Source organism: Notamacropus eugenii, chromosome 4 (genome assembly GCF_028372415.1).
Source record: "Notamacropus eugenii isolate mMacEug1 chromosome 4, mMacEug1.pri_v2, whole genome shotgun sequence".
Lineage (NCBI taxonomy): Eukaryota > Metazoa > Chordata > Mammalia > Diprotodontia > Macropodidae > Notamacropus > Notamacropus eugenii.
The window spans coordinates 212,595,362-212,608,062 of NC_092875.1; the positions used below are offsets into that span (position 1 = coordinate 212,595,362).

Here is a 12,701-nt window from a genome sequence, read left to right on the forward strand (position 1 = left end):
TAGCACCTACTTTCTTTCACTTTCTGAAAGTTCTGTAGCACTTTTACAATTCTCCATCACTCATCAAGTAGGTATTTAACACCTACATAAATTATATAAGTTAGCAATTGCATAAATACCTATCATTGTAATTGATCCAAATTAGGCAATGTAAGGAATACAACTGTGTGTTCTCTCATTGTCTCTTCATTTATCTTATTATCCAATTTCTTGTTAATTTTTCCCCTATTCTTTCTGGTTCAAATACTATTTTTGAAGTTAGAAAAACAGAAGTAACACAGTAGCTGAACAGTTCTAGTTTTCTCAATTCTGTATGATTATCACACAGGCCATTCACCTCTGTCTTGAACAGCGGGCCTACCTTGTCCTTGCTCCTCTACTTCCAAATATAGATTTTAAGTCTGTTCAATTTTCCTTACAGTGTATTTCAATTTTCAGTTTTAGCTTTTCTGACGTATTCTCAGGAAAACATCTCACTTTATTATATTATTTTTCAGTTACTTGCCCTGGCATCCACCTTATGCATATATATTTTTAAACTATAAACTAGGCTCTATTCTACCCCTGAAGCTATGTCTAGTCCTTTCAACAATTCATTTTATTCTCTCTTAACAGAAGCATTGCAATGTTGCTCTTAAGAGCTTACCATTTCTTTAAACTTATTTTTTTTTACAGTCTCAGACCATGAGATCTTTCTTATATTCCTGAACTCTTTGAAATCTGTTCTCCTTCAGCTTTAGGCACACCTCAGATTATGCTCACCATTTTCCTCCTCATCTGTTGTGAACTTTAAGCTGCCAGGGTCAGTTCCTTGTAGTTCTGTCATCTCCACTTTAACAACCAATTCTTATATATTTCTCAGAATTCAGTCCAGAATACTAGTTCCCCATAACAATCCCTTTACCTTTTCTTTTTTTTCAAAATGTGAAAATGAAAATTTAGTAGTTTCCTCAATTTAAAATAAAATTTTATAAAATATAACATAGTTCGCATTGTAGAGATGATTTCTTCTTATCTAAAAAACAAGCAATTGTAAATCAGGCATTGTTGAGAGAGAAAATCATGGTCATTATACGTGTCTACACTTTGCTTATGAGCAGAAGTTAAACAGTCAGAATGTAAACCTTCCAAATTCATTCTTTACATGAAAGTCCTTGTTTCTTTCTTGACGTTTTGTGGGTGGGGAGGAATAGTTATATCCAGCTCTGAGCTGAAACCTTGGTGGGTCTTCTCATCTAAGACTCTTCCCCTGCTGCACCAATTCCACATTTTCATATACTCTAGCACTATCTTCTCTCATTTCTGGACAAGGTGGTGTCGGGGTGCAGGTTGTAAGAGGGCTCTGATCTCCACTTGTGTGGTCCACTGGGGAATATTTAATGTTTGTATATTCATGCCCTTTTCTTTTGCTTTTCTGCTCCTCCTCGATTCTGTGGCTATATCACCTCAATATAATGCTACACGGCCATGTAGATAAATCTGTACTGGGCTTCTGTCTGGACTATCCCTGATCTCTGGTATCTCACCATCTGAATGGTCTTGGGAACGTCAATGTCACAATCCACACCTTTCTCTTTAATAACATCAATAAGGATGTCAATCACAATGAAAGTTCCTGTCCTGCTGATCCCAGCACTGCAATGTACCACCTCAGGGCCTGTATCAGGAGGGCTCTCCTGCTTGTGATGGACCTCTTCTAAAAAGTCCAGAAGACCCCCAGGATCAGGGGGCACACCGTGATCAGGCCAGGTTCTAAAATGATACTGTCACACTTCTCTCCATGTTCCTTTGTCCAACCTTGGAGAGCTTAACTTCTCTTAGCGTATAGTCATGGGTGGCGCTTCCATTGACGTTGCTAACACGCATAGCCCCATACTCCTTTAGAGCATATTCATCAGGCCAGTTCTAGATGCATTTACTCTCGACTCACTCCATTTCTTTTGTCGTCATGACAATAACTTAGGAATTCTCCTGGAACACTAGTCTCCAGAAATCATTCACTGTGTTCTGCAGACAGCCTTGGGTTGCAATATAACTCTTTTGGGGCTTGAATTGTTGCACTTGGTCTCAAATTCAGGCATGACAATGTTTGCACTAATGTAATCCGAAAATGGTTCAATCGGGGTCCCATCATGCAGAACTGGTATGATCAAAAGGCAAGATGTTCTTCTATTTGTTTCTGTTTTTATTTTCTGGCCGCTGACCCTCTTTACAGCTATATAGGAGCTTGCATTCCTGCTGTTGTAGAGTCTCAAATTCTTCCCAAGTGCCTTTTTTAACTTTATCTGCGGTCTCAGCTAATTTGCTTAATTCTCTCAAATGGCTTTCAGTCTCTACAGCACTGATACACGTTGTGTTAAGGGGCTGCTTCTGCTGTAGCACTGTACCCAGAGTTTTCACTGTGGGGTTTTTCTTGTAATGCTCCACAAAGTCTGTTAAAGAATCAAACTTCTTTCCTCCACCAACATCATACTTCAGATCCTGGCAGCGAATCATGACATGCGTCACTTTGGATTTGCCATCTTTACTCTCGCCCTCATCATCCTCCGTGCGCACAGAGAGAACAGTCTCCTGGGTGGCTCTGCTTTCCCGCACCAGGAAGCTTCCATGTTTTTTTTTCCTTTCTCAGTAACTTCTCTGCTTCTTTCCCAGAGAGGTGCCCATGAAACCACCTTTCTGAGGCAGGATCTGCATGGGTCAGCGAGTATTTGAGCCCAATAACATCACTGTTCTTTTCTTTCAAATGTCCATGATGCTCTATGTAATACTGCACTAACTCAGCTAGCGTGGCATGCTTCTCCCTGCCATACAGGTCCTAATAGTTACCACCTTTCTGAATCTTGATGTGAGTGATTGCACCATTGCGCCTAACACAAAGCGTGAAGTTTCCCTGATTACTCTTACTGGACCTGGCCAAAAAGCTGCCATCAATACCTAGTGTCAGCAGCAAATTTTCTGCTGTCATTCCAGTGATATTTGGGTGAAACCCTTCTCCTGGATGTCATATTCTTCCTGTTCCCGGGTCCTCCTCGTAACCACTTCCTCAGGAGCCAGGCCAGGCTGGGCCTAGGGTTAGCGTGGAGCCGGCAGAATTCCTGCCACCATCCAGGCCTCGGGATCCCAGAGACGAGAGTAGAGTCGCCCCCCCTTTACCCGCAAGCGCCTCTGCTCCACTCCCTCATGCCTCCCTCCTTTACCTTTTCAATGATGAAATTACATATGAGGAAAAACAAGAAATCACAATTTAGGCACATTTTAGATTGGCCAATGCACGAGCCCCATTTTATAGTGTATGCATTTTGTTCGTGCATGGTATCCACCTCATTAAAATGTGAATTATTTGAGTTCAGGGCCTGCTTTTTCACTTTTTTTGTATCTCCAACAATTTGGGTTTATAATTTGTGATAGTATAGAACCACTTTACAATTTCCAAAAGGCTTAAGATATACTATTGCATTGGATCAAAAAAATAAACATTTTCCCTCCAAATAGCTTTAAAGCTGGAAATTCCTAAAGTATGGAAAGCTTGAAGTAAGAGTTCTTCCTCTACAAAGTCCTTCTGTGATATTTCAGTGTGACACAGAGCTATCAAGTCTTCCTAAAGGTCATGCTGCTATAGTATATACTCTAGTAGTATTTTATGTTTGATCCTGGAAGTGATAATTAATTGCTGGAGTTCACTGAATAGGGGGAATGACATCATCATACCTGAACTTTAGGGAGATAATTTTGACAACTGAATGGAGGCTAAAATGGACTTGTGACAGATTTGTAGCAGGTCAGCCAACCAGCATGCTATTTCACTAATCCAGATGTGAAAGTGATGAAAGCCTGCAGATTAGGTGAGAGAGAGTAAAGAATTGGGTGACACCTATGTCACTGCTGCCAGATTTAGATATTGCTGCTATCATGGGAGAATGATACTAGGATGTGAATGAGGAAGTACAGATTCTTCAGATTCCTGGAAACTCTCACAAAGTCTCCCTTCTGTTCAAGTTGAGACATGGGGGTGGAGCAAAGGAGACTAAGAAATGCTTGTCTACTTTCATGAAAAGAATTTTTTTTAAGGTATTTGCTTGCAATGACTTCTACCACAAAACTGCAAGGATCCTTGACTTTTATGCTTTCATCTTCTGTTTCATAGAGAACCCAAAGGGAATGACCACAAATTGGAACTGAATTCCTGTGTAGGTACTCAGGCCATGTTTACATTTACTAAACAACTAATATATGTTTTTCACTTGATAAATGTATCAAGGTTAAAGAAACACACTAATTTCCACCATACCATCAAAAAACTGTAACATTACTTTCATAAACCTTGATTACACTGTCCATTAATGAACATAGTATCCATGGGGGAAAGTGGGCAGACAAATAAACCCAATATAATCTAACTTCCAAAGCTCATTGGTACAGGATTCTCTTCTTCTCCATATAGATCAATGCTGGACCCATGCATAAGAAGTAGCGATAGACCTCCTCTCCTCCTGCAATGAGTTTTGGGACTTGAGTTATGTTAGCAATGAGGCACATGAGTGGGGAAATTCTTGTGCCTAGGTCAACTCATAATTCCAAACTAAAGTCCTTGATGTGCAAACATGTCCATATCTCCCCCATCCTTAAAAAAATCTTACTTGATCTGTCATCCCATATAGCTCATTCATTTCACAAAACTGAACTCCTTGAATTCCACGTCCTTTCCTCTCATTTTCTTAACTCTAGTTTTTCTATGAATCTCAGCGTTCAACCAAAAGGGGTTCTCTCAAAAGTTACTAACAAGCTTTTAATTGCCAATCTAATGGCTCTTTCTGAATCTTCTTCCTTGATCTCTCTGCAGCCTTTGAAACTGCTAATCATCTTCTCCTTGATGTTCTCCTCTCTAAGTTGTTGTTGTTGTTGTTGTTGTTGTTGTTGTGTGTGTGATAATATTCTCTCCTGGTTCTCCTCCTACCTATTTGATTAGTTTTCTCAGTCTCTTCTGATGGATCTTCATCCAAGACATGCTTGATAATTGTGAGTGTCCCACAGAGCTCTGTCCTATGACTGCTTCTATTCTCCCTCTATACTATTTCACTTGATGATCTCATGCTGGAATCTCATTGGAAGAAAGTCAATCAATTCTTAAATCTACTTACACAACCCTAACCTATTCCTATGCATTATCATATGTCTAATTGCCAATTAGACATCTTAAACTGGATGTTCTATAAACATCTTAAGCTCAACATGTCCAAACTTTTCTATTACTATTAAAGATATCACCATCTTCCCAGAACCCCAGGCTCACAACCTAGGTGTCATCATCAATTCCTGACTCTCACCTAATCTACTACCAGGCCCTGTAGATTTTACCTTCATAATGTCTTTCACATAAGCCCCCTTCTCTCTTCTGACACTGCTATCACCTTGGTGCAGTCTTTCATCATTTTCACATCTGGACTATTGCAATAGCCTACTGGTTGTCTGGCCTGCTACAAGTCTGTCACAGCTGTACTTTATCCTCCATTCAGCTGTCAAAAAATTACCTTTCTAAAATTGAAGTATCACTACGTCGTCCCGGTCTTCAGTAAACTCCAGTGGCTCCCTATCATCTCCAAGGTCAAATATAAAATCCTCAGTTCATATAAGATCCTCCCTCTCCAGATTTCATGCATTTTCAATGACTATCTCCCATGAAAATGTTCTCCCTTCTCATCCTTTGTCCCTTGGCTTCTTTGATTTTTTTCAAGTTCCTGCTAAAAATCCCACCTTCTGCAGAAAGCCTATCCCAATCCCTCTTATTTTTGGTGTCTTTCCTCTCCTGATTATTTCTAATTTATTCTGCATATAGTTTGTTTGCACACACTTCTGTACATGTTCTCTCTCCAATTAATTAGACTGTGAGTTCCTTGAGAAACAGTTCTTTTGTCTTTCTTTGTATCCCAGTGAAATAGCTGGCACATAGTAGATGCTTAATAACCGTTTATGGATTGACTGTTGAAGCATCATACCACCTGCTAGAGAATCAATCATTCATTAAACATCTACTATGTGCTAGGCACTGTTCTAAATACTGACAAAACTATTTCTCTGTTAACTATTCTTTTCTTGGTTCTCAAATTCTCCTATTAAGCAAAGCTGTTTATTTACCATTGATGGGACACTTAAGCAAGCTCAAGCTCATTTAGTTAAATCTCCCTTGTCAGGGTGTTGAGAAAATGTTATGTCCTTTTTGCAAAAATCTATGAGCATACCATCCAGCAAAACAACAAAAAGCCTATCTTCTTCCCTTTCCCTTCTCCTGCTCTTAAGCTATAGATGATGGTAAAGGGCAGGACAAGCACCCTTGAGAGTTTCCCTTAAGTGGATTGTAAATGTTACTAGAGAACAATCAGATCAGACAGCTTTTCAAATAGCAGAAGATTTGGCTTTTTTCCAATGAGATTCCAAGCAGCTAAAATGCACAGGCAGCTAGGTCATGAAATGCGGAGAGTTCTGGGTGTGGACTCAGGAGGATCTGAGTTCAAATCCAGCCTTAGACACTTACTAGATATGTGACCCTGGACAGTCACTTAAACCTGTTTGCGTCAGTTTTCTCACCTGCAAAATGAGCTGGAGAAGGAAATGGAAAATACTTTAATATCTTTACCAAGAAAAGTTTAAATGCTATAATGAGTCAGATACGACTCAACAACCCAATGCTAACAGCTTCTCTAAATCAGCTGTCAAGATTGGCCATCAGCTTTGTTGAGCTCCTATCAACCTCTATATGCTCCCTTATTTTAGAAGATGTTTTTTTTGCCTATTGTGTTTTCTGTTCCCAGCTTCTTCCAGCTCTTCTTGTATTTAGCTACTTCTGATTACCCATTTATCTTCAGTTTGCCTTCTTTCTCTCATAACTTCTGATTCATCAAACTGGACCTTCTTAAATTTAGTGAATCATATTTAGCTTATGATACGATACTCAAATAATCTACTCATCAGGTAAAGATTCCAACAGTCCTTGTATAACTTTCCCATAGTCCCCAAACAGCTATTTGATTTATATTTTCTTAGTTATAATGTTTAAACCCCTGACAACAGCCATATGTCAAGGAGTTGACGGACTACAATGTGCCATAATTATTTTTAACTCTTCTTGAAATAGATTTCTCTATACATCTCAGTTGCTTCAAAAAGTCTCGTCTTGAGTATTTTTATTTAAGATACTGTGTTTCTTCTTAAGTTGATTTTCTCACTTCTAAATACAAATATTCTTTTTTTGCCCTTTTTGAAAACTAAAATGTACACGTAAGGGACAGAACTGTAAAGTTCCATGTTAGCATCTTCAAAACTGACTCAGAGAAATTGGAAACTTTTGTAAAACAACAAAATAGATTGTTCAAAAGTAAAAAAGAAAAATTAACATGAGGGGAAAAATAAATGTTCAATCTTTGCAGTTCAGCTTACATAACACAGATAATTAAATGAACTTATGTTTTCATAAAATCCTAACTGCTATGAAAATGTGGTTTCAAACTGAAAGCACATTAAAAAGTTCAGATAGAAAAATTTGAATAAAATAGGTAGACTGCTGAGTTCAACTATAATAAGTTAAACAAGCTTTTAGAAAGCAGGAGAACATGAGATAGGCTGCAGCTTGAAGAAGTGAAATGATTGTCTATATTAGTGAGGTCAAACATCAAAATACAATATGCTGAATGATTTTCTCTGTAATTTTTAAGAATGATATTTAATCCTTTCCACATGTGGTGTTGATCACCAAAACATGTAATCAGTGACTGGCATATAAAAATGAGGTTTAATTTTCAAGTATAAAGCATATACAAGAAAATGCTTTGCAAACTTTACAGTATTATGTATATTTCAGTCATTGTTTATATTTTTATACCAGAATTTCCCTTCACCTTCCATTTTTCACTCACACTTTCTAAAACTGACTTTATTACTACAGAAATTCCTCTTTCCTTCAAAAGATGAATTATGTTGTGTTATTAATTTGTTTTTTTACAATATGAAAGTTTCCATTTTCATTATTGCATTTAAAATACATCACGAAGTATTTACGTTTTGTTGAAATTTTCAGGAAAATCATTTTTTTAGTTATAAGAAATCTAAGAAATAGGTTTTGCTATCGAGAATGGAATGACCAGAGAAAATACTTCTTTTGTGTACAAAGCAATGAAAAAATTTCCTTCATTTATTCAATTTTCAGAGACTTGATGTCACTGGATGGTCAATCTCAGAGTCAGAATGACCCAGGTTCAAAGCTTTGGTCTGACGCACGCTGTCTATGTGATCCTGAGCAAGTCTTTAAACTCTCAGTGCCCTAGCCAACCATACTGAAGGTTATAAACTGCACAACACTTGCAGCTCTGAACTGACAGGGGGGAATTCCTTTAAATGAAGCTTTCCACACTATGGAAATCAAAGATCTGGTTAAAAAAAGTTATTTTACTTCCTTCTTTGTATTTCCAAAGTTTCAATGATCTTTCCTTCCCTCCTCCAAATTCTTACAGTACAAACTTTTATCACTTGCTTAATATTCAAGCTATGCTCCCTTCCACTGTCATTCATCATTTCTTATGTATGTAATGCCTTCCAAACTTCCAAATATTTGATTATAAGCTCCTCAAGGGTAAAGAAAGTGTCTTACATAACAGTATCCACCAGGAAGCAAATAAGTAAATAATGTTTTGTTCTTGATAATGCTGTCATTTTTTAAAAGTAATTTAATTGTTTGGGGAATAGGAGAGATAGTTATGATAGGCTGGTGTATATGTGATACAAAAAAATAAAAGCTTATGAATGACAAATTTAGAGTCAGTCTTGATAGTTTAATTAATTTATTTTAACTAATTTACTATTTTAACATTTCATACACCTCAATTAAATTGCATAAATGGAAAAATAAGAAATAACAACCAAATTAATAGAGCACAATATAGATCTTAACTTTTATCAGGATAACTAATTTTTAGCAGATTCTAAAGTAAGGTCCCTGACACAATCATCATTACTGCTAAAAACCCTAAAGGAAGACATTCATCCTTATTAGGCAGCAAGACTTTATATTTCAGAAGGACGAAAATCACATAATCAAGTTTACTCCAAGCTGAAAAGAAACTCTAAAGTTATCTGGTCCAATCCAACAATAAACAGGAATGCCCTCCAAAAATTAATTCATGACAAGTAAGTGGTCATGAATCTTTACTTGAAGATATTAAATGATGGAGAAATCACAGTCCATTAGTATCAAATTCCATTTTAAAAGTGCTAATTGTTATTAGTTATTTCCTTTACTTAAGCAAAATCTGTCTGCAATGTTTGCCCATTGCTAATGATTCTTCTATCTAGGGTCAAGGAGAACAAGACTTCCACATCATAGCCTTTCAAACATTTGAATACAGATATCAGGTTTCCCCATAGTCTTCCCTTTCTTCAGAGATAATATCTCAAATTGAAGGGAAATTTGTTGCATGGTATATTATTTAGTTCTATCACCTTTTAGGTGCTATCCTCTGAACATGTAGTTTGTCAACGTCCTCCTTTTAAAACTCCATAAACAGCCTGATCAATACAGAGTACAATGGGTCTAACAACTGCCTTGTGTTCTAGGCACTATACCTCTACTAATGCATATGAAAGTTATATTAACTTATTTTTGGGCTCCATATCATTTTATACTCATTTTAATTACACTAATAATCAATTAAAATTCATAGTTTTCTTCCCCACAAAACCTGTTATTTAACCATGTTTTCCCCATTTAGTATTTGTACAACTGATTTCTTGAACTGAAGTATATCACTTCAAGTTTATCCATAGTTAAATTTAATGTCATTAGACTTAGGCTTTTGGTTTTTTTAGCCTATCAAAATCCAGATTCTGTCATTTTGTAGTATCAGTACCTCCCAAATGTGTTTCCTGCAGATTCAATAAGCATTCCAATGATATTCCTATCAAAGTCATCGTTTAAAATGTATAATAGCACAGCAAAATGGACAGCTCTACTAGAACTTCTCTTCAGTCTGAAAAAAAATGATAGCTTTGGAGTGGCGGGGATCAGGGAGAAGGAGAGTATCTCTTCCTTCAAACCATTTTGAATTCATCTAAATGTACAATCATGTCAAAATCATTTTGGTGGCCCACAAGAATGTCATGAGGAATTTTCATCAAATACCTTGCTGAAATCCAGAATATTTTGTCTGTGGTATTTCCAAGAGCTACCACTCCAGTAATCCTATGAAAAAGGGAATTAAAGTTATTCTATTATAACTCATTCTTTGATAAAGTCATGTTCAGTACTCATTAAGTCATTTCTTTAACAATATGTTGTAGAATTTTGCTATGAATCAAATTCAGACTCACTAGTCCATAAATTTAAGACTTTCCCCTTGGCTAGTTCTTCTCCTCTTCTCCAAAAGGAGGTAATAACTTACTATCTCCACTCCTGTGACACCCTCCACATTCTCTAGATGTTTTAAAATGATAATCACATGCCAATTCTTTTCACTTCTATGACATTTTATTCAACTTAGCCTCTTGGTTTCTGGTTATTCCAGCTCTAAATCATATGAATGTGCAATGTGATGTCATTAATTCAGCTTTTGCTAAGTAAGAATTAGTAATACAGAAAGGAAAAGTAAGAAATTTAGTTTGGAACTACCTCAAAAAAGAATTTGCTAAGTAAAATCATAATGCAAATCAGATTCTAAGAAAAATTATTATTATATGTAGGATAACAGACTATTTTATTACATTTATAATAACATTTGAAGAATAGAGCAATTACAAAGCATTCTTATCAAATTAATGAAGTACTGATATAGGTTCTTTAAGTATTTCTATAGGCCCATGTTATGTTAATCTATTATAAATTATTCTATGTAAATATAAGTAATTCCAATTAATTATTTAGTATTTTACAGTGTACTTCTTTTTAATAAATGTTAATTAGTCTTCCATCAATGAAAATGAGTAAGATTTTAATAATTTTTTCACAAAGAAGTACTTGTTAATTCATCTTCATACATATCACTATAAAAAGAATCACAGAGCTTGAGTTGGAAGATGCCTCACAGAGGACATTTCTTCCAACCCCCTCATTTTACATACCAGAAAATTAATGTCCAGGGAGTTTAAGTGATTTCTCCAAGTTCACCTAAGTACAATAATAAGCATCAGATGGAGGAAGTAAACCTAGGTCTTCCAGTCTAGAATCTGAGCTAAAATAATTACTGTATCAATGAAGCTGCAGAAATTACTCAAGTACCTGAAATGGCTTCAGAACATCAGGATCTTATGTCATATAAGGGCCTTCTTGACCCATCACCCCAAATTTAACCTCCATTCCACTTCCCAAATTTTACTGTGGCACTCTAAGTGCTGGAAAATTATGTATCTCTCTAATGGTTAAAATGAACATGGCACATCACTATCCAATGGACGGTATAGCAGAGGTATGCCTCTTAAAAATAAGGGGTCAAGATCAAATCTGAATCCATTCACTGAAAGGCTCCAACCTGTAGTATCTGGTGGCAGGGTACTTTCCCCCTCTGTGTTGTAAGCCTTTGTATTTTCTCCTTGATCAACTCTTCTGGATTTTGGACTAGGAAAGATAAAACTGATCCTTTATATTCCTAGGAGAGTGGAGACATTTTCACAGACCTCTATTTATTTTCCATGGATAGATAGATAGATAGATAGATAGATAGATAGATAGATAGATAGATAGATATAGATATAGATATAGATATAGATAGATAGATAGATAGATAGTTAGATAGATAGATAGATATAGATGTATAGATATATAGATATAGATATATATATTATAGATAGATAGATAGATAGATAGATACAGATAGATAGATAGGCAGATATAGATATCTATCTATCTATCTATAGATATATATACACATGTATAGGAAAAGCTAATTCTAGTAAGAAAACCCACCCCTAGCTTAGTCTATAGAATTGTGTGTCTAAGGATATGTTCTGAGACAAATGTCACATGCTAATTCTACTCTGCTGAATAGTATTAGAAAAAAAAAATAAGAGTAAATAGAAAAGATGCAATGCCTTTACTAAAAAGTCATGGATAAAAATGAAAAACTTGGTCAATCAATCAAATTCAACATACATTTATGCAATGCCTTCAGTGAAGTATCGTGCTAGATAATGGGGCAGTTTATGGAAGACATGAAGCTTATAGACTAGTAAGGGGCTGAAACATACACATAGATAGCTGTAATATCACCAAAGGTCAGAAAAAGCCTCCAGATGTCCAGGAAGCAGAGTTCAGGTCAGATTTTGTGATCCACTTGCACAATCCTAAATGATGATCAGGGTCTGTTAGCAACAGATTGATCAAGTATCCAAGATGCTGGGGCCTAAAGGAAGGAGAGACTATGCTACATATTGAAATAGAGAAGTGAACCAGGTGGAGCAAGAGTTATGTCTAAATGGATTTAAGGGTATATAACCCTTTAGGATTTGCAATGTTACAACACAATATCTGACAAGTATTTAAAACTCTGCCTTCCTAGCAGTAGGTTCTCAATAAATATTTGTTGGATGAACATTTGAATGACATTATTCTTTAGAATGACACACTTTTCAGATAATTGAATTCAATTAGGTGATATGGGTTTGAATCTTGGTTCTATTATCTATCAGTCATGTTACTTTGGGTAAGCCTCTTCACCACTATGAAC

The 12,701-nt window shown here is 36.2% G+C and overlaps 1 pseudogene; it reads right to left on the reverse strand.

Annotated features, from left to right (window-relative positions):
- Positions 1–1,171: 1,171 nt before the first annotated feature.
- LOC140502419 (tyrosine-protein phosphatase non-receptor type 11-like) lies at positions 1,172–9,954 on the reverse strand (annotated as a pseudogene).
- Positions 9,955–12,701: the final 2,747 nt, after the last annotated feature.